Source organism: Sus scrofa, chromosome 15 (genome assembly GCF_054392235.1).
Source record: "Sus scrofa isolate SSC_HxYL_T2T_F1_AM1 chromosome 15, Sscrofa_HxYL_maternal_Yorkshire_Landrace_v2.0, whole genome shotgun sequence".
In the NCBI taxonomy this organism is placed as follows: Eukaryota; Metazoa; Chordata; class Mammalia; order Artiodactyla; family Suidae; genus Sus; species Sus scrofa.
Genome location: NC_139397.1, coordinates 142,600,990 through 142,628,885, shown reverse-complemented (window position 1 = coordinate 142,628,885; position 27,896 = coordinate 142,600,990). Strand labels below are relative to the sequence as shown.

Genomic DNA, 27,896 nt, shown 5'->3' with positions numbered 1-27,896 from the left:
TTGTCTTTTCTCTTTTTTAAGCTTGCACACATTCTCTTTCTCCCTCCCTCTCCCTCTCTCTCTTTCTCTCTTGATGGTGTGGTCATACTTGTTTTTAAGTTTATAGTTGTTTCTTCCAGAAACAAGCCTTTCTTAAAAAGACCAAGTCTTCTGATTGTTTGCCGAACCTATTCACACTATGATTTTTTTCCTTACGTATTTTAGTCTAGGCAGTGCATGCATGTGCTGTAAGTTTCAAGTGGTTAAAAATTTTTCCCCAAGGTATAGAGTGAAAATGAAGGCTTCCTCCCACCCCTGTTCCCCAGCTTCTCTTCTCGGAGGCCACCACCAACGCTGGTTTTTTTGTTTATCTTTCCAGAGATGAGCTGCTCATAAATTTTGAAGCTTAGTAATAGAAATTTGGTTAAATGCTCAAGCGCCCAGAGTCTTCCACGGAAGAACACGCTCCGATCCCACATTTCTGCAGTAAAGGAAGCCAGCAGACCTGTTACAATAGACTCACTGCTTTGTTTTTGTTAAAGGGAAAAAGAAAAGTATTCGTTGTTTTTCCATGCCTCTTTGGAATCCTCAGGATACAAAATGTTACATAACCCAGGAAGGAGGAAATGCATTAGTCGAGAAAGGACCACCTTTTCTCATTTTGATGTGCTTGTGCTAATTGATTGAGAATGGAAAGGTGTCTCAGTTTTCAAACACCAACCATTTTTAATTTTTATTACTTTACCTCTCCAGTTCACGTTCATGGTAATACTCAGGCATTCGGCACCCAACCCCCTCACTCCCTCCAAGACTGAATGAATAACTAGTTCTTAATATAGTGTAGTAGGATTAAGTATAAAGGTTAAGGATCTTTGTGAAGACTTTCATGGACACCAAAGTCTCATAGTTTCGAGAGTTCAAAAGAACTAATGCTTTAATTAGAACATGAAGCTATTTCGTTTCTTTGCAGTATGCATCCTTTCGCTTTGATGTTTAACAGAAACCGCTTCAAAACTGATTGCCTTAAATTATCAGCCATTTGTCAGATGAAAATTCTGGGGGTTGGTGGTTTGGGCTGGGTTCTGCTTGTCTTTCGTGGGTGAGGTCCCGTGGTTGCAGTGGCTGGAGGGTCGGCTGGGGGCTGGTTGGTCTAGGATGGCTCCCCTCACTTGTCTGATGGGTGATGCTGGCTGTCCATTGGTGATTGTGACCGCCTGTACCACATGTCCCCTGTAGGCTAACCCGAGCTTCACCTGGCATTGGATGAGTTCCCAGCAGCAAGGGAGGGCAAGCGTGCCCAGGCACTTCTCAAGCCACTGCTTGCATGATTCACATTTGCCACTGTGCCTTTGCCCAAAGCAAGTCACAAAGTCATGCCCAGTTTCAAGGGGTAGAAATATAGATAATACTTTTTGATGGGAGAAACCATTTTTTCTGCTCCATGCAGGACATAAATGCATTTATTAATGTCATCATTACCAAAGATTTATCAGTTGCATGTCAAACACTTAGAATACAATTATTCACCATGTTTATAATGAACATTCTCAGTTTGGGGCCAAATATCAGAGTTTCCTTCATATTCAGGTGGTATCACTTTTTTCCTCTTTTTCTTTGAAAAACATGAAAGTTTATGTTCTCTCATTAAATCTTTTTTTTTTAATTTTTATTTTTTGGTCTTTTTAGGGCCTCACTCAAGGCATATGGAAGTTCCCAGGCTAGGAATCAAATAGGAGCTGTAGCTGCTGGCCTACACCACAGCCACAGCAACACGGGACTCAAGCTGCGTCTGCGACCTACACCACAGCTCATGGCAATGCTGGATCCTTAATCCACTGAGCGAGGCTTGGGCTCAAACCTGAATCCTCATGGATGCTTGTTGGATTCGTTAACTGCTGAGCCACGATGGGAACTTCTCATTAAATCCTTTAAAAACAAATTTTTTTTGGCCACACCTGCAGCATGTAGAAGTTCCCAGGCCAGGGATCAAACCCAAGCCACAGCAGGGACAATGCCAGATCTTTAACTGCTAGGCGACCAGGGTACTCCTCTCAGTAAATCTTTATTGGTTTTGTGCTCTGAGCCAGGCATTGAAGACGGAGGTAGACAGTTCCCTGTCCTGGAGCTTTCATAGGAGGCAGAGAACAAAGAAGTGAACACGGAGGTGTGGTGTGATGAAAGGAGCAGCGGGTCAGGGGGTAGACAGTGGAGGACCCCTTTCAATGTGGGGGCAGGGACCGGTTTGTGATGGGGAAACACGTGTTTCTATCCCGCATGTCCAGATGGGGCAGGTGCAGATCCAGGTTGGGGGATGAGAATGCGCCTTGCTGGATGAGTGAAAACTGCAAGTCCACCTCTGAGAAAAAGGTGAAAAGGGAATATACTGGGGTTTCTATTACCAGAGGCTGTTGTTGTCTGTATTCTCTGTGCTGTCAGTGGTCGGTGACAGTATGCCTGCTCTTTTCCTAGACTAGAGGATGACACTTGCTAAGAGTCCCCATGCGGCTCGCAGAGGACTGGAGACGAAATGCCCTAGAAAGGCAGCCAGAACCAGAGCACATGAGGCATTTTCAGTGATCCTCCCTCTCTCTGCCCCTTTACCCATGGACACAGGAAGCTGGGCCAGATGAGAACTTAACCGTGAGTGCGGAGAGATGGAGAGCAATGACTGAAACGGAGCAGAACCTTTCAAATGGGTTGAGGGAGGTTTTCCTACCTGAGCACAAATCCAGATCTGGGTACTGCAGAGCTGCCCAGTTATTGGAAAGCAAACCCAAACCCAGAGGTTGGCAACATTCCCCTCAGAGCCAAGGTGGTGCTTTTAATTCTTTGCCCCCAGATCTTCTCCCAGGCAGTATTTACACTGTTTTTTTTTTGTTTGTTTGTTTTGTTTTTTTTCCCAGAATCTCCAATGCCTTAAATGTTTCTGAGGTTAGAACAAAACCAAATGGGACATTGTCTAAAGTGTGTCATGGTGGGGGGTGGGGGAGGAGATCCCTCACATGTTTTGAGGCCTTAGCCCAGTGGTGTATTTACAGCCTAGTCTTGGCCGCTCCCACCCACCCCCATCTCCTCCTTTGACAGCCCTTTCTGCCCCCCTCCCCAATTCCAGTGCACTCTTTAAACCACAGCTAAACAATAACTTCCTTTCAAAGTTGATCCCATCCCTATGGTTAGATTAAGGACTATAAACATTCGATTTTTAAAAGAATGAGTAATGACTTAACTTCTGAAAATATTTTACTTCCATGAGTAGGATACCCTGGACGTCTTTGGGGTTATAATTAAAATTTTCCCTTTTGCGGAAACTTTACGGAGTAGGGGGTGGGGCTGGGGGCTGGGGAATTGGGGCGGCAGGTTAGGGGGTGGAAACCACAGTCTGATGAAGTGGGTTATAGTCCTAAATCTATGTCTTTAAAGATATTTTGCAGCCTTAAACCTTTGGTCCCTCGCAAGTCCCTGCAAAGGATCACCTTCTGAGAGTGTGCAGGCTTTGCTGTTTCTCAGGCCTTTGCACTGGGCGAGGAATGTGTCTCAAGATGAAAAAATGAATGGCTGGTGCTTTTAGCCTCCAGTTAAAAGGCTGGAGGAATGTTATTGTGCCTTCAGAGCCTGCATCCCACCAGGCCGTTTTAGATGGGCTCTTGAAAAGCATCCTTGCATAATCAAACCCTCAGCAAAAACCCAGGCCACCCACTTCTATCTAATTCATGAGCTACTTTTAGGTGAATTGTCAATGAATGTTATTCTATATTATTTTTAAAAAGAGTGGCAGCAGGTATTTAGGGACATAAGGAAAGAATTCTTAGCGCTGAAGAGTTCAGAATGGATTTCTACCTTTTGGAAAATTGTATTTATCGTGTGAAACCAATACGTTCAAATGATCAAAGGGACCATTTTAAGTATTTGATTTGCTGGGTTCCAGGGTACCTAGCACTCTTTCTCTTTTCTTTCAGAAAGTTCACCCCTTCCTGCGAGATGGCAGAAACCCCTGTCCCGACTCTAATGACTAGTTTCATGCTACTTTTCCTATTTGAGAGTAGTCTCGCCAATGGTTTTATCACTCCAATATCTATGGAGATACCTTCCAAATTAAACATTTGTTTATCCACAGTTCAGGAGAGAGGTATTGAATCAAGGGAAAGAATGGCTTTAGAAAAATCCCAAACAAAAACTATATGGTGGATATATTTTGAAGACCTCAAACTGTTTCATTTGCCAAATATTTTTGAAAAAAATCAAATTCGGATTTAACAAGATATTAAAAATGGTCAAACAAAATTACAGGAGTCTTTGCAATCTGATATGACTGGATATGAAAACTCGGGGAAAATTAATTACAGCTGCATCATGACTGTGTCTGAAATCCATGGATATTTCCTCTGTTCCCCCAAACAATTATTTTAAAGATTGACAGAAACTCTGCTCTGTTTTGACAAGATTTATTTCTCTGCTTCCAACAGTAGTTCATCAACTTTTATTCTACTAATAGAGTTCTTCTGATGTTAATTGTAGCCTACTGATCTAGGTCAGAGCATAACGTTTTCACTGAAGTTTAAAGATATCAAAAGCCAGAAGACAATTATTTGAAAAATAATTATTGTATCATAGTTACCTCTATTTTTAAAAAGAGGCCAGTTATTAAGTATATGATTCATAGAGTCCCCTTCTAATTTGTCCCTATGCTCATTTTTTTTTTCTTCCTCTTGAGTATATTGTGGCTAATTAGCCCTGCTACTGAAATACGGGTAAGGGCTGGGGAAAGAAATTAAATTTAGATGAGTCCCTTTTGCCAGTGTGGTACTTGTTAGGACTCATGCTAAAAAAGTTACCTTGGTCTGGGTATTTGAGCCTCCTTGTCAAGAAAAGAGATGTTTCCCCTGCATTCTCTTTCTGCCCCTGATGGAGGCTGGGCTGGTTTGATGACCAAAGGAATAGAATGCGCATTCTAAAACCTAGTTTATCAGCTGCTATAGCAATTCTTTTTAAAATTGCTTGACATGTTAAGTATTAAGCTAAAACTTAGCATTGTAGCAAAACACTTATTGTCCTTTAACGGAAAACCCCACAACTCCCCAAAATCCGCAACATCAATGCGTTCTCTTTTATTTTAAATAGGACTCCAGTGTTCTTGGTCCTGTACAGTCACTTGGCATTTATGCTGCTTTCTGAAACTTGAAAGCGTTTCCAGCGGGTGTGTGTCTGGTATTGAGCGAGGCTATTTTTCTCTCTGCCAGGGAGGTGGAGCAGGTTCAGATGCTTAGTGCAATGCGTCTGGCATTCAGTAGACAGTATTTGTTGTAGATACTGAATGAGTAAACGCGGGGCCATATGTTTTTAAACCACAGTATGGGAAATGTGCCAACACCTCATTTATCTGTAGAGCAGAATCATCTTCTATTCAGGTGGACACAGAGCTTTTCTTAGCTACATCACCACGGTCTGACACTTGGTGGGTCCTTCTGGTCTTAAACATGTCCCTTCATTCCATAATTAGGCTGTTGTAATGACTGAACCTGGAAATTTGAAGAAATCATAACTGGTCTTGAAGATAGTTGTGGGGAATCGCCAAAGATTCAAATATGTGCAGACCAGACACTAGAGAATGTTCTGGTTAATTAATCCAATAAGGAGTTCGTTTCTATTGAATGCCTGGCATATCCCTAAGTGCTTGAGTTACAGTGGTAAAGAAAACAGATGAAAACGCAGGCCTGCAGAGAGCTTTTTTCCCTTGAGGACTGGTTAAGGGAGAGGCTCTAAAGGATCAGTTTCCTCTGGGGACAACTAAGACCCCTGAGGGCAGGGACAAGGACTGCTGGCCTCTTTCTTTCGTGGACCGGAGGGCTTGACAGTGATTGGTTCATGTACTTTTCCCTTTTTCATCACGTCCTTTTGCCCGGATGTGAGTACATTATATGTCCTCCTTGTGGCTTTTTCGTCATGTTAAGGTTACCTTGTGACTCACAAAGGAAGCGAAGTCAGATTTTTCTGATGTCATAAGGCAGGATAGTACACAGAAAGAAGAAAGACTTGAAATTGAAGTGTGTTGCTTTGGAGAGGTGGCCTGATGTAAAAGGCAAGATCTGGAACAGATCACACCTAGGGAAAGGGTGAGCGGAGTATGTGCTGTCTCCCGGAGGCCCTAGAAAAGACACAGACAAGTGTGGCCCCCACTGCGTGTTGGGCCACATGTGTGTGTTGGCATATGAACCGTAGCGATGGGGTGTGGTATTGGATGGGAGTGGTGGTCCCTGGGTGTTAAGAAGTTTCTTTCGAAGACTGTTAGGCAAAACGGGTGATGGGTCATTTTTTGAAGTTTTGTTTGAAAATTCTCTCGGAAACATGTAATATGTTTACTCTTCTCTACATTTATCCAAAATGTTTGGGAGAAAAACCAATGTCTTAAACGACTCTTTATATTTTTTTAAGTTTTATTAAGTATCACTTAATTACAATGTTGTGTTAATTTCTGCTGTACAACAAAGTGTTTCAGTTGTGCATGTAAATGCATCCATTCTCTTTCAGATTCTTTTCCCACACAGATGATCAGAGAATACTGGGCAGAGTTCTCTGTGCTATACAGCAGTCCCTGTTGGCCAATTATGCCATATACCTTAGTGTGCATATGCCAATCCCAAACCCTCAGTCTATCCCCCCCGGACTCCCACTTGTCCCCTTTGTAACCTTACGTTTTGGAACTACTCTTTTAAAAAAATGCTTTTATTTTGATATTACTGTGTAATTTACTAATACGAATCTGCAGGTATGTTCCTGTTGTATCCATACAGCAAAAAATTAAATCCTACCATTTTGAGGTTAAGTTTTTCTAGTGGTTCTAGTGGAAATATGAGATTATTCCCCTCATTCTGATTTTAGTAGTGGTGACAAGTGATGGCCTCTTTTTTTTTTTTTTTTTTAAGTTGAAGATATAAATGATATTTTTGTCAGAAGATTTAAATTTACGTAGTTAAAAAAAAAACTCCTTTAAGGTACAGTAAGGTTCTAAAAACAAATGAAAAATAAAACACAATGAATACATTTAAATGCGCAGAAGATGAAACAGGAAATCGTAACCAACCTTGGTACTGTTATTAATGAGTTTGCTAAAAGAGGAAGTAAAACTGGAAATGAATTTAAACAGAAATTCTTGGGAAAAAAATAGCCATAAATGTAAAGTGTTTCTTAAGTGATCACACAGTTCTCATGAAACCGAATATGACTTTCTGAGTTTCAAATATAATATGTATTCATTTGCTGAAATTTAATTGTGGAGTTCGTTGCCTCTAAAAGAAAATTTGCATCATCCAGCTTTTCTATTAAACAAATCAATAATTCATCAACTAAAATTGGTGGTTCTTCAAAGTGGCCAGACAATTTGCAGGTGTTTGGAAACCATTTAGAGAGCAGAATTCATGAATATTTTCATAATTACCTAAACTTGTTTTATCATTCATTTTAAACTCAGTACTGTTTTTAAAATGCATTTCCTTACTTTCTGTTATTATGAGATATTCCGTGACCATCTTATTTATTTATTTATTTATTTGCTTTTTAGGGTTGCCCCTGAGGCATATGGAGGTTCCCAGGCTAGGGGTCCAATCGGAGCTACAGCTGCTGGCCTACGCCACAGCCACAGCCACAGCCACAGCAAGGCCAGATCTGAGCCGAGTCCGTGACCTACACCACAGCTCACAGCAACCCTTGATCCTTAACTCACCAAGGCCAGGGATTGAACCCACATCCTCTTGGATCCTAGTCGGGTTGGGTAACTGCTGAGCCACGACGGGAACTCCCATGATCATCTTATTTTATTTCCTCCCCCAGTCTTAGAATCATCCATTCCTCCAAGGAGCCCTGGTTCCTTTTATTGGAGAATCAGAAACCAAGATCTGGGCGCTAGATGTAGTTTTTGCTCTCCTTTGCCCTCTGAGTTGCCAGAGCAAGGCCTACCTGTGTGTGTACTAATCTATGTACATACACATCTATAAACATTTAGATGCTTCAGTTACATTCTGCAGTCTACCTGTGGGGAAAAAAAAATGTTTTTTCATACACTTAAGGTTTACTATTTTTGCCATAAAGTTTTAAGTTTTGACAAACCCTTATGGTCTTATTTACCATTATAATATCATGTAAATAGTTTCACTCCCTTAACAATTTCCTGTACTTCCCTATTCAAACCTCCTCCCTCTCCCCAACCTCTGGGGATAAACCACTGCTCTGTTTATCATCTCTGTCGGGGTTTTGCCTTTTCCAGAATGTTCTATGATTGGACTCACACAGTCCATCCGTTTCTCAGACTGGCTTCTTTTACTGAGAAGTCTGCTCTTAAGATTCATCCAAGCCCTTTCTGTAATGGCTTGGTAGTTCATTTCTCTTCTTTGCCGAGTAATGTTCCGCTGTATGGATGTACCATAGTCTGTTTATCCAGCCCCCTGACCTCTTATGGGATGTTTCACTCCCTGTGTTCGAAGACCTTTGTGAAGTCAGCGCTCAGTTTTCCCTTAATATTAACCATCATCAGGTTTTAGTCATCACTCGGATTTCTCAAACTTTCAAACAATTTTGTGGTTCTTTCCAAAACCTCTAAAGTATTCCAGATCTTTTTCCTGCCCAGAATTGGCCAACATTCTGGAGTAGTGTTTCAGACCAACCCAGGAGATTTGCTTCCTAATTTGTCCAGTTCTTCCCATGATAATCTTCTCTGTATCAGCGTTTATTTGATCCATGACAGCAGAACATAGATTTTTGCATCATCTTGGAGCCACTCTGATCAGAACCTTCTTAAGCTCTCTTCCTTCAAGGACCTAGCTATATGGATTTTTTTTTTTTTTTTAAACAGAGTTATTTGAATCCTTCTACTGGTAGTCTTTTTTAAAAATTATTTTATAATATTGTCTTACAATAGCTATTTATAAAATTCCACCTCTTTTTTTCCTTATAATAATTGTTTCTTAGAGAATCAGGTTAATCAAGTGCCTGTGAATTTGGTCATCAGCCATTCTGGGCATCCCCTGGGAATATGGAACTGATCAGGCCCTCCTGCCTGTTTGGATCTGTAGTCTGGGGACAGCGGTTTCCTTCCTGGACTTCGGAATTATTCCCAGGCTCATAAAGGGGCCCCTCTGTGTGAATCTGTGTTTATCACCTTTGTGTGAAAAAGGCAGCTTCTTGGCAATTGGCTTAAAGGGGCTTGAAGAGCATATTTATAGAGTCAACACTCAAAAGAATGTACATATGTATATGACTGGGTCACTTTGCTGTACAGCAGAAATTGATGGAACACTGTAAATCAATCATAATAAAAAAATTTTTTTTAATGCAAAGAAACCCAAAAGACACTCAACCATATTTTTTATTATATTCAAAGTGAGATCAACCTTAAGACTCTTCTCTTAAGCTTCCATCAACACAGGTAAAATCCCTTCTCACCCACCTGGGGTGAGTGTAGGGCAGGTTATTAGAGGAGGGAGTGATAAGGGGGCCATACAGGCACAGATGTTTTGTTTGGTTACCAGGACACAAAAGACAGATGATAAAATCCCAGGCCATTTATGCCTCATGGTCCCATTCCCTGCAGTCCCTTTTTTTTCCCCTTTAAAACACAGACATTGATTTTTTTTTTTTTTTCCTCTTTCTCTCTGAAATGGTCTCAGCTTGTTGTGTAATTCTGGCAATAGAATTCCTGACATACTAGATCATAAAGATTAGAGTTAGGCATTTTTATACCTCCGTATGTGTGTGCGTCTCCATGTATTTAACCTTGGGTTACATGAGCAATTTTTCAAACTCATTCCCTTATAATCACGTTTGCTGTCTGTACTTGTTGACTAGCAAAGCCTCTGGAAAAGTTGTTTAAAATACAGGATCCAGGGGTTTCTTTATGCTTATTCTTTTCACCAAAATGAATCTTTGGATAAAAGCTGTTTGTAAAATTATTTAAAAATTAACTGACCTGAAACAAATCGTAGGTTCTTTATGAACCATATATTAAATGTAGGGAGATATATATATATATATAAAAGCTCATGGCTTTTATTTCAAAATTTCCAGAAATGTCCCAATAGAGTTCTACAGGTCATTGACTACAGACATTCTTGGGCTCCTCCATAGAATTTCTGGGGCTGCTGGATTTTGTACGTTCTCAATTGTCACCAGAGCCTAAGAGGAATTGGTGTGACTGGACTATATTTGCATTTAGAGTGTTAGCAAGCCTCCGGAGTACATATGCTGGGCTATTTATGAAACAACTTCAGCTGACAGCTGAAGATCAGAAGATTCTATTTCGGGAAGTGTCCTAAATGTGAGATTCTGTGGTGGAAAAAAATGTAGTGTCCTACAGATAAGAATACTTGAAAACAGGAAGCAATGGTAATTTATTGCTTCCTGTATAAGTATCCTTATCAGTGGAATAAGCTTTAAGTTTCAGTTCTGCTTTCCTGATTTCTTTTCATGTAATAAGCTCCTATAAGAGGATTAAAAAAAGGGGAGTAGGGGGTACAAGTTGAGGGGTCTGGGGTGAATTTACCAGCATCATTTTTCCAGGCTGGTCATTGTACGTGAGAGGTCAAATGATATGGTAGGAGGAGAATGAATAGACAAGAAGAGAGGAGATGTGACTTTTATTCCTACTTCTGCCCCCTCCTGGGATCCAGCATTCTTTGATCTGATTTTCTGGTCCTTAAAATTGGAGGTAGTGATATTCGCCCCATCTACCTTACGGTGTTGTTCTAAGGCCCCAGTAAAAGTACAGTTGTAAACTTTGAGTTGCCTTTCGAGCCTAGGGTTTGCTGTGGTGAGTTTAGACGGCACCACGCCCCCTTTCACTCAAGGGTCCTCTTAGTTTATGTTGCTTCCTTATTAACATACTTTGCAAACTCACTCAGCTTCCTCGGACTTCTTGGCTGGATGAGTGTACTGTGATGGACCTGACCAAAAGGGGGCATGGCCATTGACTCTCTAGTTCCAATACTTGTTTCATGAAGTGTGAGTGTGTTGCACTGTTAAGAGTCTTAAGAAACTGGGTTGATGTAGGGAAAAAAAAAACCAAAGTTCTACACGTGGGCTAAATTATAAGCTGAAGGTATAAATCAGGATTAAAGAGTGAAATGTATTTATTAGATATAAAAAAAAGGCATGTTAACCTGCATTTTATAGTTCTCATGGATTTAATTATACACTAAGTATGGAAAATACAAGTATTACTGGGTGGCACTGAAGGTTTTCTTCCACAAAAGTCTTGTTTATAAATATCTCTGCTCTTGAGTCTCCGCACCCTTTGCCAGAAAGATCTGGTGTTGTGTGCTGTGCTGGGCAGAAGGGTGGCCTTTGTGAGATGGGGAACAGGAAGCATGACTCACCTACTTAGCGAAGGAACTGGATTAACTCTTGAAGGTTGGTCTAAATGGTGCAGTTTACTAGTCTTAAAGAAAAGAGGCCATGGAGAGTGAAAGCTAGCTACAAGAATGCTCTTTTCCTCTTGCTGTCCGAAAATTAATGGTAGTACTAGCTGTGTTGTGATTTTAAAGATTACCGTGTTTGTTTTCTTTGTTTTGTTTTTTGCTTTTTAGGGCAGCCCCCTCGGCATATGGGGATTCCCAGGCTAGGGGTCTAATCGGAGCTGCAGCCACCAGCCGACGCCACAGCCACAGCAGCGTCAGATCCGAGCCACGTCTGCGACCTACACCACAGCTCCCGGCAACACTGGATTCTTAACCCACTGATCGAGGCCAGGGATTGAACCTGCGTCCTCATGGATGCTAGTCAGATTTGTTTCTGCTGAGCCACAACGGAAGCTCCACCATGTTTTTTTTTGTTTGTAAATAGGAGAGTATTTAGCTCATTCTTGGTCTTGTGTTTGTCAAGGTTTGGGGGAAGGATAAGGACAGTAGGGTCCACGTGGCTACAGAGGAGTTTACAGCAAAGTGCCCTTCCCATGCTCAAGTGCATAGCATTAGTGAGCTATCCAGAACAGCCATTTCAGGGGCTTGTTTGGTGCAAAAATACTGAATTTTTGTATTCCAAAATTCAGAGCATTTGGTTCCATTGGTCAAGGAAAAAGAAAATAGAGAAAAAATGAGAGCAAAGGGATAGGTTGGAAGAGATGTACAACTGTATGACAGTTTTGTAGGTAGTTAGTGACAATGATTAGTTAATGATTTATAACTACCCAGGGGTCAAGAGCTAGAATTTTAGTTGTTTTGCTATTTGGTTTTCCATGTAGATTATGTAAAACCTTGTATGAGTCTCTCGACTTTATTAAGAAAAATATTAGGGCTGTCAGTGTCCTTAAAGACGATAAAGCATAAAACGTTCATTTTATAGATACGGATAAATAAACTTGCTCCAGATGATACAGCTGGTTTGTGGTAGTGTCCGCAAAGGACCCCAGTGTATCATTTCTAGGTGGATGCTTTTCCCCGGTGCTATATTACATGTGTATGTGTATAATGCTTTGTCTACTTTATATTTATATGCATATAAAATAGGTTACATAGATCATATTCACATTTATATGTGGTCCGTCTGTGTGTCTGTGTGGCAGATTTAACTGTTCATTTATTTGTTGCTCCCATATTTTTAATGCCAGCCATGGTTTTGGGTGCTGGGAATAAACCCAGGAATAAGACTTAGTTTCTGCCTTCAAGGAGTTTATATCCAAGGGGGACACACAGACAGTCAACAGATAACGTTATTTCAGATTGTGGTAAGTACTCTCAGGAAAAAAAAGCAAGCAGAGTAGAGGGTTTCGTGGGCAAAATCATGATCACGGCTGTGCCAAAGAAGCTAAGTGGACCACACTCAAGTTTAGTTTTAATTTATTATTTTGGAAGATTGTTTTGAAAAACTCTATTGGACAAGAAGCATTCAAAGTTTCAAAGATATGTTGGGAAAACTTGTAATTTATGAGACTAATTAAAGGATTTAAAAGATTGCTTGTTAAATGAAGTTTCCTCTTTTATATATAGAGTGTCTGATTATTAGCACAGCTTGAAAATAATTTACGAACACTGGTAATTAACTGCCTGTATCTATGACCTAGTCAACGCTAACCATAAAGTTTTAAAAAAGCATTTATGACCACTAGGACTTTATTAGTACTCTTTTTTTGGGGTTTTTTTGCGGGGAGGGTGGAGGCTGCACCCACAGCAGATGCAGGTTCCCAGGCTAGGGGTCAAATCGGAGCTGCAGCTGCTGGCTTACACTACATCCACAGCGACGCCAGATCCAAACCACATCTGTGACCTACACCACAGCTCATGGCAACGCCGGATCCTTAACCCACTGAGTGAGGCCAGGGATCAATCCCACATCCTCATGGTTACTTGAGTCGGGTTCCAGACCGATGAGCCACAACAGGAATTCCATTAGTGCTCGTTTTTCAATCTCCTATTTCCTTTTTGGGAGAGGAGTACACTTCCCAGCATCTCTACTGCTCATATCAGAGAGCAGTAAAACCATATTCTATTTTACACCACTTGAAAGGACACGTCTTACATGATAGTAAGGCAATCACTGGATGGCGAATCTTAACTAAGAGAAATATATGCTCGCTATCAGAGTGACTCAAGTTCACTCAGAAGAGTTGGAAGACTATTCCATTTGGCTTATAATGTTTTAAAAAATGTGCCCGTTTTCCTAGAGTCATAGATGCAAAGTTTTCTATTGACAGTCCCTCCTTATGCTCTCCCCTGGTCCCACTAAAAGAATCGCTGTATTAAACTCCTTTGATATTGTAATGATGCGGTGATAAGCTGTTTCTTTTCAAGTGGAAGTTACGTCTCCTGTGAAACTCTTAGGAAGCCTAGAATGACGCGTCCTACACAGCTAGGTCTTCATCCACGAACTAGTGGGCTGGAAGGCCAGGCACTGATGTGGCTGGCTGGTTCCGTGGGGTGCCGAAAGCCTGCATTGCTTTGGTGTAACGTTTGAATTTGCTGAGGATGCTCAAGGCAATCTCGATCGAGCTTCCTTCCCCTTGTCCATCACTGCTTCGGTGAACCTGAACTGTCCTCGTTTTAATGTCCCTCTTCTACCATTGCCAGTGTCCATCCTTGACTGGACAAGGGCTGGTGTCCTTAGTTGTCCTGGGCTTCTTGGTTTGTTCATAACTCTTTTCTGACTCTGCACAATTGATTACAATCTTTGGCATGTCCTCAGGGCTGTAAGAGCATTCTTGTGGTCGTAGAGCGATGTGGTGATGGTGGTAGTGGTGCATTCTGAGAATTCTAGTACCCGTTTCTAGGTTCTGGTCATCTCCTCAGTTGCATAAACAAAATTAAAATGTACTGAACAGAATTACATGAAATATACAGAAGGCGAGTGGTCCATTCGGCAAACACATGTAGTTGGAGAATAGTTCACTGAAGGGACAAGCTATCCTGCTTCGGTCAGCTCTGATGGTTTTCAAGGAGAATCAAGATCTTGGAGTTCCCGTCGTGGCGCAGTGGTTAACGAATCCGACTAGGAACCATGAGGTTGTGGGTTCGGTCCCTGCCCCTGCTCAGTGGGTTAACGATCTGGCGTTGCCGTGAGCTGTGGTGTAGGTTGCAGACGCGACTCGGATCCCCCGTTGCTGTGGCTCTGGTGTAGGCGGGTGGCTACAGCTCCAATTGGACCCCTAGCCTGGGAACCTCCATATGCCTCAGGAGCAGCCCAAGAAATAGCAAAAAGACCAAAAAAAAAAAAAAAGATCTTAGTGAACTTCTGAGGACTTCCAAACTGGTACAGCCAGAGCCTCGTTTCAAATGGATTTTAAGGTCAGGAAGAACAGAGGAGTGCCCAAGGCAGTTCTGCCAGTCGGCTCTTGGCATATAATGTAACACACAAACGCTTATGCCTTTGGCCCTTTGGCTGTGGTTTTTTTTGGTCTCACCCTCGGTAGATGGAAGTTCCTGGGCCAGGAATTGAATCCGAGCTGCAGCTGTGGCAACACAGGATCCTTAACTCACTGTGTTGGGCTGAGAATCGAACCTGTGCCAGTGCAGAGACCATGCCAGATCCTTAACCTGCCGCACCACAGTGGGAACTCCTGCTTTCATCTTATCAGTGATGATTTGCATATGATGTTCATTATTATTTCATAAAATGTATTTATGTCAGTGCGACAAATTTATGTCTGTTTATTCATTCCACAGATATTTACTTATTGAGACCTTCCTCTGTGCCCAGATAGGTTTTTGGAAAATTCAGATTCTTTGGTGAATCAGGCAGAGGAATAGACTTTTGTCCTTGTGGAGTGTGTATTATTCCAGTGGAAGAGGTGAATGACAAACAAACCAACAAAAGTAATATAATTTCAGAGAGTGAGCACTACAAAGAAAATTAAGTAGTGTAAGATGATAGCGGCGAAGGGGTAGGGTGGGCTCTTTGGAGGAAGGGAGTCAGAAATGGAGGCTGTGTTAGCGCAAACACCTGATGAGGTGAAGGAGAAAGCCGTGTAACCAGATGCTGCTTAGACTGTTCTCAGGAGCAGCCGCAGCTGGAGTCCTGTGGTGAGAACATTCCAGCAGGTTCCAGTGCACCTGGAGCAGCGGAGAGCGGGATAGGAGATGCAACCAGAGGAGCAGGTTAGGGCCAGGTCCTGGAGGGCTGGATAGGCTGTGGTGAGTCATTTGGATTCATTGTAAGTGGGATGGGAAGTCCATGAAGAAAGCTAGCAGATGTGCCAGGACCACCCAACATGCCTACCAAGTTTCCTGCTGGAGAGACATGGAGTTCTTCTGTCTGGCGTCTGTCTTTTGATTGAGCCAATCAGCTGGGACCTCTTAGATATGAACTAAAGCCACCTGTGACCTAGATTTTCCTAGATTCCTTCCCAGCATCACGCAGGTGTCTACCCAGGGGTGCATTCAGGAGATTTCCTCTTTAGTCTTGCCCTGGCAACCTCCTGCTCAGGCTCCTGGGATATGGCCCATTGGCCAAACCCTGCTCTTGAGTATTGGGACTACAGTTTGGTCCTAGTTGCAGGCCTGTCTGGATGCTTGGCCACCTACCTGATGATCATGGACACATTCCTTGCAGGACACGCCTTCTCTGGTTTCATTAAAGACCCATCCCGGAGTTCCGATTGTGGTGCAGTGGTTAATGAATCCGACTAGGGACCATGAGGTTGCAGGTTTGACCTCTGGCCTCGCTTAGGGGGTTAGGGATCTGGCGTTGCCATGACCTGTGGTGTAGGTTGCAGACACGGCTTGGATCCCCTGTTGCTGTGGCTCTGGCATAGGCCGGTGGCTACAGCTCTGATTAGACCCCTAGCCTGGGAGCCTCCATATGCCATGGAAGCGGCCCCAGAAAAGGCAAAAAGACAAAAAAAAAAAAAAAAAAAAAAAAAAGACTGATCCCAACGATCTACTATACTTCAATAAAATTTAAAAAGAAAAAGAAAAAAAGAACCACCAAGCCCCTTCCTTCCTTCCTTCCGGGGTAGGATCCTTGATTTAAGCTTCAAACAAGCATTCTAACTGTAAATAATTCAGCCCATTTTGAAGTTTTTGCTATGGCTCAGCGGGTTAAGAACCTGACTGACATGGTATCTATGAGGATGTAGGTTTGATCCCTGGCCTCGATCTGTCGGTCACACAGTAGCTGCAAGCCACAGCGGAGGTTGCAGTCAGTGGCTCCAATCCAGTGTTGCTGTGGCTGTGGCATAGGCCTGCAGCTGCAGCTCCAATGACACCCCTAGTTGGGGAACTGCCATATGCGTGGGTGTGTCCATAAACAGAAAAGAGGTAAATGAATAATTGAACCTATTTTAATTTTTACATATCTCGATTTGGTCGTTTTGCTTTTGGAATCTGTGTCACCTGACGTGACCCATTCACATTGGCCCCGTTGGTCCTTGCCCTTATTTCAGCCCTCTTTTTATCTGAAGTGGTTTTTAGGTTATAGAGATCCAAATTTAGACTTGCTGATAACACTTGGCTGCCAGTTGACTGGCACTGAGTGGAAGTCTGTAGGTTTTAGGAAGTACAGTATTAGTTCATTTTAATCCTTTAATCTTCTGTGTGCTAGATCCTGGGCTGCTCCAACACCTACATATCAGAGCATTCTTTCTGTGACATTTAAAACCTCTAATGGAAACATATGGCATCAGTCAGGTAGAGTGAGCGAGTTTGCTTTGACGGTTACTGGCTTTTTTTAAACCGGATTTTACCTACTTCCTGGAGAATGTTGGCTGAGTTAACGTTTCATGATATTTGGATATGCCATGTGCTTTAAGGTGTTAATTCTGTAACCATCCTTGTTTTGAGCTGCTCTGGACAGCTGGCTCTAGTGGCTTCGTGGGGACTTGCTCGTGAGCTGATGAAACTCTAAATAGGTGGGTGGCGGGGGTGGTGGAAGAGTGAGCTTCATGATCTGAGTTCCTACAATTAGAAGGATTTAGTAAGGAAGGAGAAGCTATAAAAACATTCTCTAAGGAACTAGTCACTTTAAAACTCATTCCTTGCTTATTATCTCGCTATTCTTACTCCCGGGGACTGTGCCTCCATCGGTTTTAGTCGACGTAGAAAATGTGCACTTTGCAAAAGATGCAGGACTTCCTGAAGACAGTGAAATGATGTTAGAGAAGGGGCTGGGATTCATAAGGAGTCAGTGACACCTGAATATCTAGCGGAATTAGATCAGCCAACTGTTGAAGAAACAAATCAAAGATAACGACTTTCTTAGCACTTCTAAAAATTCGCACGGTAAAAATAGAGGATCAAGAGAGGCCCTTGGGAAAACTGATAAAGCCTTTGAATATCCACAGAAGTGGTCCTTTTTATGACTGTTCTATGAAAACCAAACAAGACGTCAAAGATGAAACATGAAGGAAAAATAATCCAAAAAACGAACATTTGATCACTCTATTCATTCGGAGACTTTGCCGGTAGAAGCAACGAAGACTTATGTTTTGTTAAACATAAAGAGCTTTTCGCCATGCATTTTAGTTATAATATTTCCAATATTTTAGTTTTCCAATGTAAAATTCCATTCAAACCTTTTTTTTTTTTTAATGTGAAATCAGGTTCTTAGTTAAATAGATTTTACTTTTCTTTCTTTCTTTCTTTCTTTCTTTTTTTTTTTTTTTTTTTTTTTTTAAGGGCTGCACCTGCAGCATATAGACGTTCCTGGGCTAGGGGGTTGAATCAAAGCTGCAAGCTGCCAGCCTGCACCACAGCCAGCCACGGCAATGCTGGATCCTTAGCCCACTGAGCGAGGCCAGGAATCTAACCTGAATTCTCATGGATACTAGTTGGGTTCTTAACCCGCTGCCCCACAACAGGAACTCCAGGTTTTACTTTTTAAAACAACCCTTTCCTGAGAGTTCCTGCTGTGGCGCAGTAGATTACCAGCCCAACTAGTATCCATGAGGATGCTGGTTTGATTCCTGGCCTCGCTCAGTGGGTTAAGGATCCAGTGCCGCTGTGAGCTATGGTGTAGGTCACAGACACGGATTGGATCCTGTGTTGCTGTGGCTGTGGTTTTGGTCAGTAGCTGCAGCTCTGATTCAACCCCTAGCCTGGGAACTCCCATATGCTGCAGGTGCAGCCCTAAAAAAAAAAAAAAAAAATTAAAAGTGACCTTTTCCTGGTATCAGTTAGGTTCAGCTGATAAAGACATCCTCTGTATTTCTTTTAAGGATGTGGCAGAAGACAATCATGGGAAGCCTTTTTTTTTTTTTTTTGCTCCCCAAATTTTACAAAGTAGAAGTTTCTAATTTTTCCAGAGCTCTACGGCCAGTTGTTCAATAGGCAGATGGCAAAGGAGGATATTTCACTCCTGTGGGCCCATGAAAGACCGTGAGTGCTCATGGGTTTTCAAGAAATCACTGGAACAGAGTGATGCTAGCCAACTTTGTAGGGAACCCAAGTAAGTTGTCGATTCCTCATAGGGCCCCAATAAAAATCTTCCTGGCCCTTAAGACTAGATATGGACCAGTCCTGAAGACAGCTGTCTCAAGAGGACCCTCCGAAAAAGTTTATCTGACAACAAACAGCTCTTCATGAAAAGCTTGCAACTTGCTACTCAGTAATATTTTAGATCTTAAGGGGATTATCTCATGTCTAATTCCCATGTCAGCTCAGCTGTGTATTTCCTGAAGGAGATGAGTTTGAGCGATTTTTTTTTTTCTAAGAAAGAAATCTGAATTGATGAAGTGGTAATGTGAGATTGAGATAGGTCTCTAATCCAAGAGGAAGGAAATGGAAATGGAAGCAGATTTTCTTGGCTTTGAAGAGAATTACCAAGAAACAAAGTTTGGGGTTTGTGTGATAGGGTTCTCTTAGCTTTTTTTTTTTTTTTTTTTTTTTGGCCACACCCACAGCATGCAGAAGTTCCGGAGCCAGGGATCAGACCCCAGCCATAGCAGTGACTGGAGCCACTTGAGTGACAGTGCCAGATCCTTAACCTGCTGAGCCACTAGGGAACTCCCAGTGGTAGAGTTCCAAGTACTCTATGGATTATGCATTTCTATAATCACCACTTCAGTGTCTCTTAGGTCTTTACTTCTTAATTTTTCTGTTGATGTATGGGTTGCTATACACTATTACATATAACAAGTGTACAATATAGTATTCATAATTTTTAAAGGTTATGCTCCATTTATAGCTATCAGGAAACGTTAGCTATGTTCCCTTTGTTGTGTAATATAGCCTTGTGGCTTATTTTCCACCTAATAATTTATACCTCTTAAACCGCTACCCCTTGGTTGCCCCTCCCTCTTTCCCACTGGTAACCACTCGTTTGTCTTCTATGTTTGTGAGTATAGTTTTTTGTTATAGTCACCGGTTTGCTGTATTTTTCAGATTTCTAGGGAGCACTTCATTATTGGCATGTGGTATTTTGTAATTTCATAGGAAAACTAGCCAGGCAGCTGATTCGGTTCTGATCTGCTCACATCGAGATGAGCTTAAGACCTTGACAGCTCCAACACCTAAGACGGGTTGTAGGTAGTTCTTGTACAGAGCTGATGCTGTGGTTGACACCCCGTGTTCTTCTTCAACTCCTTTTCCTCCTTCCTTCTCTCTCTCTTTTTCCTGGTCCTCATGTGTCAGGTATGTGGCATGCTTTCCACGACAATTTTAAAATGTGATTTTAAAATGTGATTGCCAAAGGAACACACACTTTTATTAGTGCTGTAAAAGCAACGTAAAATATTATTTAGAGGCGTTCCCATCGTGGCTCAGCAGAAAATGAATCTGACTAGCATCCATGAGGACGCAGATTTGATCCCAGGCCTTACTCAGTGGGTTAAGGATCTGGCGTAGCCATGAGCTGTGGTGTAGCTTGCAGATGTGGCTCAGATTCTGCGTGGCTGTGGCTGGGGTGTAGGCTGGCAGCTACAGCTCTAATTCGACTCCTAGCCTGGGAACCTCTGTATGCCATGGGTGTGGCCCCCCCCCAAAAAAAAACCAAGGCAGAAAAAAATATTATTTAGAAAACCTGGTATGGAGAGAAAGCACTGAACTGATTTTCAAATGGAGTGGAATGAACTGTGGAGTTATGTGTAGGGATTTTCATCTTCGTTTTGGTATTTGGATTTCATTTACTGTGCAGCATTATTACAAATGAGTTTTGAAGCTCTGACTGCTAAATGATTGGTCCAAAGCTAGTCATATTAAGTAGCGTATATTAATACCCTGGGGCCATTGTCAGTATTGACAATGAGGTGAAGAATAGCGTGGGTGTCGCTCAAGAGAAATTCAATTCAGAAGTTAAAAAGTTTTTTATGAATGGGGGATTTATGTAGAGTCTTTTTTGATGGCATTTATAGTTGGTTTGGAATTATTGTGACCATAATCAATAGTTCCAGATGGACTAAAACTTTTATCATAGGAACCAAGAGAGAAAGACCGCAAAAATATCGACACCTTGGCCATTGGAAATCAAACGCAGTATGATCTGATGTTTTGGGTCACTGGTGCCAGAGACGTAGAGAACTATTTCTGCTGCTGTTTTGCTTTGGGGTACTTAAAAAATACCCTTGAAATCCACGTTCCCCGAATTGCTCATTTCATCATCGTGTTGGCATTCTAAGGGGTGGTAACCAGCGGGATCTGAGATGCGGCATCTATGGCACTTTGTGTGGATTTTTTTAACGTAATATTTTTGTCATAAGCAGGCAGAGTAGGCTTCCTAGAGAGCCTTAACACAGGACTCTCAGAACCTTGCATAGTTCCAGGACTGAAGAAACCACACATAGTATTACAAGAAACCCCCCCCCCACACACACACCAAATGTAGGAATTTGAATGAAAAGAAGCTAAAAATAGGATGGTGTGGGAAATGTTTCGGGAATGGTGAATTTAAAATTAACAAAACCCTCCAGTATAAGGCCCTCACATGGTCTCTGCAGCTCCTTTACCCCTTACACTAAACATCTTCCTTTCTCGCCTTTGAAGGTTTTGTCTTTCTCTTCATTCATCTTTCCATTCAGAAAATGACTGTGCATCCTTTCCTATAAAAGCATTTAAAGGAAGATAATGGCACAGAGTGTTCCTGAGACGGTCGTCTTGTTCTCTTCTGGGTGCTCAAAATAGTATACTAGGTCCTAAGAATACCAAATACCTACTTATACCTGGGCAGGCCACTTATTAGCTGTTTTCCTTATTGGATTCCTCGCATTAGAGAGATGTTTTCTGTTTGTAGGCTGATTGGTTTATTTAAAAATAATTATTTAATTGGTTGAAGTATAGTTGATTTACAGTGTGGTATTAATTTCTACTGTACAGCAAAGGGACATAATCATATGTATACATAATGTATATTATATATAAATAGTTATATATATGTTCTTTTTCATATTCTTTTCCTTTATGGTTTATCACAGAAGGTTGAACATAGTTCCCTGTGCTATGTTGTTTATCCATTGTGTGTATGTATGTGTGTGTGTATGTATATATATCACAGTTTGCATCTACTAATCCCCAACTCCCAATCCATCCCTCCCCAACCTCCCCCCCCCCCACCCCGGCTTGGTTTTAATGTGCAGTCCCTTCTTTATTCTTATTCCTGAATTACAGTGAAGTATGTGGTTTTGCTGACTTTACACTCGATCAGGAGTCAGCAAATTAACCTTATAGGCCAAAATCTGGCCATCATCTGTCTGTAGTTTGCGGGAGGGGCATGGCTACACTCATTTCCTTCTGTATTGTCAGTGGCTGCTTTCTAGCTATAACAGCAGAATTGAGTTGTTATAGTAGAAATTTTAGGTAGTATGGTGGGCAAAATGTACATTGTGATTTTTTTTTTCTCTTTACCATTTTTTACATTTCTATGGTCTCATGGCATTTTAGATGGTTATATCACAGCAGGCCTGAGTTACAGGTCTTTTAATTGCTGGTATGATATGACATATGTAATGGCTTCCTAAAGAATTCTGGGCATTGATTCTAAGTTAGGGTGCCACATTCAAATGGTGATAGTGCATTTTTTTTTAAATCGAAGTATAGTTAGCTTACAATATTGTGTTAGTTTCTGGTGTACCATAGAGTAATTCAGTTTATATATATATATATATATATATAAAATGCATGTGTATATATATATTTTTTCTTTTTCAGATTCTTTTCCACCATAGGTTATTACAAGATATCGCATATAGTTCCCTGTGCTATACAGTAGGACTCTGTTGTTTATCTGATATTTAGTAGTGTGTATCTGTTAATCCCAGACTCCAAATTTCATTTATCCTGGGTTCCTCTGCTCCTTACGCCTTGGTAACCATAAACTTGTTTTCCATGTCTGTGAGTGCGTTTCTGTTTTATAAATAAATTTATTTGTATCATTTTTAAAGATTTCTACACATACCTGCTATGGTATGATATTTGTCAATAGTGCATTCTTCTATTCACTAAGGGCAAGATTTTTAAACACTTCACTAGATTAATAAATCAAACCAAAGTCAAATCTATGTCGTTGTGGAAAATAATGATTGCCAGTTGTTGGAAGATAGTAGGAAGCCTTAGGGAGCCTTTTAATATTTATTTAGACTGCTTCTGTAGTAAGCTGGGATTGTATTGTTGTGGAGCTACAGATAAGCCCTTTGTATAGATTGGTCACTTTTGCCTTAAGTGCTTTTTGGATAATCGGAAGGAAGTGCTGGTGCAAGCCAGGAACCAGGGTGTCTTTGCTAAAAATAACGAGAAGGAACTTGAATATTCCTCTGGTTTAGGATGGAAAGCAATGTCACGTGGCAACTTCTATTATCCATGACCATGTTTATGTCTCTGTCATGATTTCCAAGTGACATTAATGAAATAGTCATTTAAGTTTCAAGATTCACAATTTGGAGCTTAACCAGGTCAACTGCCTCTTCTTGGGCAGAGTCCTTGGATTTGGAGAATTTTAGATTTATTGAATTACCTATAAAATCTTGGTTCTCTTCACAATTTTGTGTGTGTGTGTGTATGTGTGTGTATGTATGTGTCTTTTTAGGGCCGCCCCTGCAGCATATGGAGGTTCCCAGGGTAGGGGTCTAATCCGAGCTGTACCTCCTGCTTATGCCACACCACAGCTCGCAACAACGCCCGATCCTTAACCCACTGAGCAAGTCCAGGCATCGAACCTGCGTCCTCATGGATACTAGTCGGGTTTGTTAACCACTGAGCCACGACGGGAATGCCTCTTCACAATTTTAAAACCTATATCATCTGCGGTGTAGGATGCTTTGTGGGAGGGAGGAAGCTCTTTGAAACCCCAATTAGCCTTCGTTTGGTGTAAATTTTGATAAGAAGCAAAACTTTGTCACTGGGAATGACAGTTGACCAGTGTGGTTGGGAAGAATTCCATAGGAAGTAGCAGAGGTAAAATGGATTAATTTCCAGCTTTTTCTAGTATAGCTCTTGATAACTAGCTTAGATTTAATAAAACCCACAACCAGCTGGGCTGTGTAAGGCACAGCACCTGGGGTCTGTTTTGGACAGATGAGGGTGCAGCTAGCGCCCCCTGTGGTGGTACTGTCAAAACCTCAGTTTCAACAAAAGCCAAATTTAATACCAAAAGCATTCCAGAGCAATTACGCTGTTGTTGTAGTTAAATTATCTAGAGAGTTGGGTTTTATTGCCGAGCTTTGCTCATCAAAACCCATAGTTAGGAATTGGAATTGTTTGGATGTTCACATTCCTGCCCACAGCTACCTAGGTGGTGCGGCTTGATAGAGAACCCAGCTTTGATTTCTAAGTTTAGCTTCACATCGCGGGCCAGCAGTGAAACCTAGAAGTATTGGTTTTCATGGAAGCGGCGTGGAAAACCTCAGCAATTCCCGAATCTCCGCGGCAGTGCCCATATGTGAGTCTGCCGCTGGGCGGGGGGCAGAGGGGCAGGATTAGATTTCACAATGCGGCTTTCACAAGACCTTGTGCATATGTGCTTGCAAGGCTTCCAGTGACGGTAAAAGACAGCACCTTGGACTTCAGACAGCTTCTATGGCGAGTGTTCAAGCTTTGTCCTTGCAATCTCTTTTCAACAAGGAATTGTTCGGTGTCTGATAATAGTAGAGAATTCGGTTACAAACGCAGCTCATTTCCTTGCCAGCTTCATCTGAAAGTGGGAAGAAGAGGGTGCGGAGGGATTAGCCGTGGAGCCATGTGCCTGCGGCCGCTTAAGCGGGCTCCTTTCTGCGTGCCCAGATCTCTACCAGCTGTGTACTTGTTCATCTTTCACGGGGGGAGAGGGTTTTCCTCTGACGTAGAGACATTCCAGATGGACAAGAGTGTAAATGCCAGGTTGCATTTTTAGGGGCTTACTAATGGAGCCACAGCAGATTAAGGGGGGGAAAAAAAGGGTGACTGCTTATCTTTGTAGGGAAGTGTGGACCGGACACCATCAGCTTTGCTGTTCCTGAGATCCTCTTCTGTTGACGTTTTATAAACGAACTGGGTGTTTCAGCCCACTCCGGGGACTAGAGAGGAGATTCTTAATGCTATTTTTTGTTGAAACAATATTTCAGGCAACCTTTAGGTAAACCTACTTATCAAATCTTGGTTTTAAAGTTAACTGCTAATCTTATCTTAAGGCAAAAGACAATAAAACAAACGGTGCCAAGAAAAAAAACAAAACAAAACCCAAACAGCTCACCAAAACCCAAACAAAAAACCAACCCCAAATTTAATTTATGCACATACATTAAAGGCTTTTGTTGGGAGGGTAGGCTTATTTTGCGAATGACTTCTCTCTCTCATCTGAGCCTATATGTACATGTTCTAGTGGAGTTCTTGGAGGCAAAACATTTCAGTGTATTTTCATGGCTTCATGATTCATGATACACTTGCATTTTATTGTGATGTATGATTCTCTTGAGTTTTCTCCAGTGTAAAGAGAGTGGCATGTTTTCAATTATATTAAAAATGGTTTTTATTTGCCTTTGCATGAATTTTGCAAAAAAAAAAAAAAAAAAAGTTTCTATGTTGTTTTTCATTCACTTTTTGAGTACATTTGAAATTTGCTATCTGCTCTGATCCAAATAAGCTCTTCTCTGCTCCTCTGAAGGAAATAAATTTCCCTGCCCATCAACATTTACTATATTGTAGGAAATGCTACAGAGGTTTGGAATGTGACCTGCTTCAGCTGCTGTTTGGTGGTTCATGGTTCAGGATGTTTGCCAGCTGCCACGGTTTGCTGGCGATGTCAAAACCTTTGTAACTTCAGACTCAAGAACCCAGTACTTATTTGCCTCTTTATTAAATGCAGGTACCATGTTTAGAAGTTCATTTGTCCCAGATCTCCATAGAGGTTTCCTCTGGTCAAAGTATTTGGCTTTATGGAAAATGGAACTTTTCCATTTAACAGCATTGCCTTGTTAAAAAATACAGCAGTTTTATCTCACATTTAGAAAGAAGCATTTGGATTTGGCTTTGAAAAACCGCATGGATGCCTAATGAATATTACTTGCTAGTTGTGACTTTTATTTGTGCTTTCAGCCTTGTGTAATACTTTTTCTCCCGACTGAAACAGGGAGTTTTGGATAATAGGGCTTATTTTTTTCAGGATCTCCCATTGGGCCTCCATGAGTCATCTTTTGGGCACAAACAGAAGTGAATGTATAATTGCCCAGCCTCCCTTATTCCACAATTATCAGATAAAATAATTTGTCATGTGCACTAAGCATTTTTGCTAACAGAATTTATAAACACGTCTTCAAGATCGTTGCTGTGTCTCTCTGAAGAGTTTCAAAAATTCTACTTCCTTGGACATTTTAGGCATCTTACATTGGACTTCGTCTTGTCTGGCTAATTGTGGGCTTGTTCCCATTTACATCTGGTAATTTAACCGCCCCTTCCCTGCCACCGTTCCCTTTTTGCTTATTCCATATAAAACATTATGTTCTTTTTGTTGCATATCTGTATTTCTGGCAGTATATAATTTGTACATATAAATGTATCTTAGAAAATATGTATATGATCACAGCCATTTGGAAACCAAAAAAAGGATCAAAGTAAGAGTCTGATTCATTGTTATTATCTCTATATTACATCAAAATTTAACTTTAACCCCATGGGAGCTAAAATTTCTACCCACGTCTAAATATGCAACCTTGGACATTCAAACTTCACGTTTTTCCAATATACACAACTGTATATTGAGAAAATATTTAGGCTAAAAATAGTATCATGTTCTGTTTAATATTTTGAAAAAAGTATAGTGTTTTCATTTATATTTTTTTATAGTTTTAAAAGTACTCATCATGTGTGTTTGGTTATAGTGGTAGACTAATGGTAGTGTTGGTTTTTCTAGCAATGCAAAATATTTTTACTTTGGTCTGTATTTCTTCAAGTATTACTTCAGATTATTTGTGTAGTAATAAGCCATTTCATTTATATGACAATCACCCACCAGTGCCGTGAAGGTCAAAATGAAACACCTTTCACACATGAGCCGTGAAAACTGAAGGATGCTTTTTTGAACTCAGATTGAGTCTGTGAATAATTAGGGAAGGAAGTTTGTTCTCTCCGCTCTTCAGTTTATTTTCTCTCTATATGTATTCATTTCCTTTCAGAATCAAAGCAACAAATACTACTTTTGACGTATGATATGCCAAATTATGGATTATTGATGCAGTCATATTTTAGTGACTACAAATCATATTAGGAATTTAGGAATAAAACCCAAATATGGTATTCTCAAAAGGTATTTTTTGTATTCAATTAATTTTTTATCAATTTTCCATCCAAAAATACATTTCTTTTGTTTATGCCTATTATTTTGTCTAGCATTTTATCAGAATACTTTTTGATAGCAAAGTTCAGGGGAAAATGGTTTTTGAGGGGAAACATTTTAGCAGTCTTTTCCTAAGTGTGTTTCACAGGATGTTGGAGTTATTAGTATGAAATAACATCTATATGTTTTCTGATCAGAAGTTTAGGAAGCACATGGTTCCAAAAATGTGAAGGCTCTGATGTCCAGAGGGAGATACTGTCCACATGACATTGGCTACAGAACCTCCTTTGTCCTGGAGCTCCTGTTCTGTAGAACACATTTTGGAACTGCAGGCTTATTCCATGCCCAGGACTGGGTTTGCAGAAGTAGCACCAGCCATCCTCTGCTACTTTTTTTTCTTTTTTGACCATCCTGTGGCACATGGAGTTCCCGGGCTAGGGATCAGATCTGAGCCACAGTTGTGAGCTATGGCATAGCTACGGCAACGCTGTGCTGGGCCAGGGATCGAACCTGCAACCCCAGTGATCCAGAGATGCCACTGCCGATCCCATTGCACCACAGTAGAAAACTCGCATCTGCTACTTCTTACGCTGTATATCCACTGCCCCCCCAAACATTGTATGACTTTGGAGTCGTTGTCATGACCCATTAATTGCAGTACTTTATAAATAATCAGATTTTTTACTTCTTACATGCGGTTTTCATTATTGAAAGCAAGCTCACAGCAACTAGACTTCTCTTTGGCTACATGAGGCTGCCTTCTCTGAAGGCTGTGG

The 27,896-nt window shown here is 41.2% G+C and overlaps 1 protein-coding gene across 6 annotated transcripts in view; it reads left to right on the top strand.

Annotated features, from left to right (window-relative positions):
- IRS1 (insulin receptor substrate 1) overlaps nucleotides 1-27,896 on the top strand; it is a 66,473-nt gene that overhangs the window by 13,874 nt on the left and 24,703 nt on the right. For 2 of the 6 annotated variants that reach the window (XR_014828786.1, XR_001300507.3), the window contains one exon: nucleotides 2,449-2,619. The gene's annotated coding sequence lies outside the window, so the exon portion shown is untranslated. 6 annotated transcript variants of the gene reach the window in all.